At 33.4% G+C, this 3,356-nt stretch overlaps 1 non-coding gene across 1 annotated transcript; it reads left to right on the top strand.

The window, feature by feature from the left end:
- Window positions 1-222: 222 nt before the first annotated feature.
- On the top strand, window positions 223-329 carry LOC121993603. The gene has a single exon (XR_006115343.1). It is a non-coding gene; the product is annotated as a small nucleolar RNA R71 (small nucleolar RNA).
- The last annotated feature ends 3,027 nt before the right edge of the window (window positions 330-3,356 follow it).

Genomic DNA, 3,356 nt, shown 5'->3' with positions numbered 1-3,356 from the left:
AATTAAATTCAAAGCATCTACATTATATTTTTCAAGAATTTTGATTAGGTTGATGCTACACTCTTATGCCCACTGATGATGGTTTAATGTTAGACTTTCAATAATCTCTTCTGCTTCATCAAGTCTTTGTTCATTAGTACTCCAACATCTACAGAGTCTAAGGACACTTTAGTGTGATAATTGATGTTATTGTAAAAAGTGTGTATCACAAGTCATTTTTCCAATCTATGATAGGGGCATAATTTTAGCATTCCTTTGAATCTATCCCAAGCTTCAAATAAGGATTCTTTATCATTTTGCCTAAATCTTGCAATAAGATTTCTCATATAAGATGTTTTGCCTAGAGGATAGAACTTCTCTAAGAATATTTATTCACTTGGTAGGCAAAGAATTAAGCCAAACTTTGCTTTGTACCTCAAAGAAAAACCAAACAGAAGCAATCTTATCACATCGGTTAGGATGTCGTTGATCTTCATAGTGCTATATATTTCATAAAAGATTTTCAAGTGTTGATTTGGGTCTTTAGTTGGTCCTCCCTAATATTGATTCTATTGCACCATAAAAATTACAACATGTTTGATTTCAAAATTGTTAACCTCAATAGGAGGTATGGTGATGCTAGACTTGAGGCCTCTTGCATAAAGTGATGTATAATCTTTCAATGATTTGTTTTCCATGGTTGACTGACTCTTCTCTTCCTCTAATAGTTTCTACAGATTTCTTCTTTTTCCAAACATTTTGTCAATCTTAGGATCAGCATACAAAAGAGTTCCTGTAGGGTTAGATCTTTGCATAAAAGAGCAAGTTCCAAATCAAAATTTATTTGCAAATTAAAAAGCACATAATTTAAAATCAAGAAAATGAAGAATATAAGAAAGAAAATTGAATTGCAAGATATTTACAAAATGAATAAATGCATAATTTTATTAACAAAAAGAAAAGTCTTTAGAGTAACTAAATTACTTATCAACTAATGTCAATCATAAATATTCTCCAACAATGACGCCAAAAACTTGTATGATCGCAAGTGCATGGTTATATCGCCAAGTAATAAAATATCGATCCTACGGGGACAACGGATTAAACACTAGCTGAATCTACAAAGTAAGTTATCTAGACTAATAAAGGTTGGTTAAGGTCACGAACACAAGAAAGCAAAAGAGAGAGAGAGAGAGAGTGTGTCTAAGCAAGAAAGAGAAAGAGAGAGAGAAGAGAAAGAGGTATGGAGGATGCAAGTGAAATTAGAAAGTTGTTTGGAAAATGATTCTAGGAATTCAGTTTCATTATAATACTAGTTAATGTACTATAAATTGTTCATCTCCTACCCTCTATGTTTATGCTCTTATAGGGATTCTAACTAAATGCTAGTACAATCCCATGACGGTTACACCAGAGTGTTTATCCCATTGGATTTCAATGTCATTAAGTGGAAGAGGTAACATAGAAAATCCAGTTAAAGAAATACCTCTATCACATGAGGGCCCCTGATTATACCATCTAAATTCTACAGATCACTTCCTAACATAGAATAAGGATAAATCTATTAAGCTTTAATTAGACAATCCCTTGTAAAGAATTAACCTCTATTTCAAGGCGAGATTATAAAAGGTTCGATTAAAGAGATACCCTTTGCCACTAAGAGTCCCTCAGTCATACCATCTAGAGTACCTCCCCTACATGGTGACCAACCTTTACATCCATTCAATCAAACACACATTTAATAAATTTCATTACACACACATTTAATCAAATAAGAACAAGGTATAAACATATCATTGAACAAGGAAATTGGCAAATCCATAGTGTTTATATCAACATCATGTTGGGGATCGTGGCCTAGCTAGAAGGGAGGTTAAATAGTCATTTACTCCAAATCGTTAACTTCCTACAAGGTTAGTTGCATATTGAAAATATAAACAATATAAAGGAAGTTAATCTAAAGATTACAAAGACAAAAAATTAAACCACACTACACATTCATTTACGTGGTTCAGAGATAAACCTCCTACTCTGTAACACCCACTAAGATTTTAAGATAAATATGAGAATGATGAATTTGCCTTAGAAAAATATTAGTAGAATGTTGAACCAAAATGAAATAAAAAGAAATAAAAATAGGGAATGGTCAAGAATTGAACCTTGAACCTCTCATGATGTAAATGATAAGATTAATGGGTAATAACCAGTTGGGATAGGAATAATATATTGATAGCAAAGGAAGGAAACTCATGATAAGGGTGAGAGTAAAAGCTAGCCAAAAGAAAACAAGAAAAGAACAAGAGAAAGGCAACTTGCCTTCCTTCTTTTCTCTCCCTCTTCGTCTCTCTTTTTGCCGTGACTTAAAGAGGAACATTAAGGGGATTCATTCCCCCTTGTTTCATCATGAATGATGAGAACAAATAAATAAATAAAATAAAAAGAAAAAAAAATGAAAAAAAAGGGCTAAGGGAGAAGGAAAGAAAAAACCAAGTTTGCTACCTCTTCCCCCTTAACATAAAAGAGAATATGTAAAGAGAAGATTTTATTTTCTCTCATTTCTCTCATTCTCCCCTCTCCATCACCGAGAACCTCAGTCCCCTCTCCTCCATCTTCAGCCCCAAGCCAAGGTTTTCTCCTAAGAAAGCCTAAGATACAAGGAGGACTTAGCAAGGGAATCAAGGGAAGGAAACTAGAAGAAGAGGCTACTTCTTCCATCACCACACCTTAGATTCACAAGCGAAAAGGATGTAAGCTTCCCCTCACCTGTGGTACAAGGCGTTTTATGTGCTTTTCAGATTTTATGAGGATTAGAAAACCTAGAATAGAATTTAAGAAAAATTCGGCCAAAGAAGAGTTTTCAAATCTAGGAAGGTTTAAACAAGTCCTCATTTCATGATATTTTTCTATGCTATGTAGGAAGGTTTTCCTTCATGTTTTTATACCTATATGATGCTTGGTCAGAGGAGTACCTAACCCTAGAATTTCGGCCAAAAATATTTTAAAGAGGTTAGGGAAATCATTGTTTAACCAAACTAGTACAAGATTCCCTCCATGAATTACTAAGGGTCTTTTGTTGGTTTTCTTGCTTAAAAGTTACTTGGAACCAAAAGAAATCCACTCATATGTTTCGGCCAAGAAAAGAGCTTAGGGTTAGGAAGACCTTTAAATTTAAGTAACCATGTTTATATGATAGAATATAGAGTTTTCTTAAAGAATTGCATGTTGAATATTGCTAGAAATTCATGAACTCTTCATTAAGATTTTCGGCCATGATAAGATGGATAGCTTAGAAAAGCTTAAACAAAATTTTAACATGCTCAAGACCTCTGTGATATTAAGATATGAAAGTTGTTTAATGCTCTCATGCTTAATTAGGG

Source organism: Zingiber officinale, chromosome 1B (genome assembly GCF_018446385.1).
Source record: "Zingiber officinale cultivar Zhangliang chromosome 1B, Zo_v1.1, whole genome shotgun sequence".
NCBI classification, from domain to species: Eukaryota; Viridiplantae; Streptophyta; class Magnoliopsida; order Zingiberales; family Zingiberaceae; genus Zingiber; species Zingiber officinale.
This window is presented reverse-complemented; position numbering and strand designations above follow the sequence as displayed.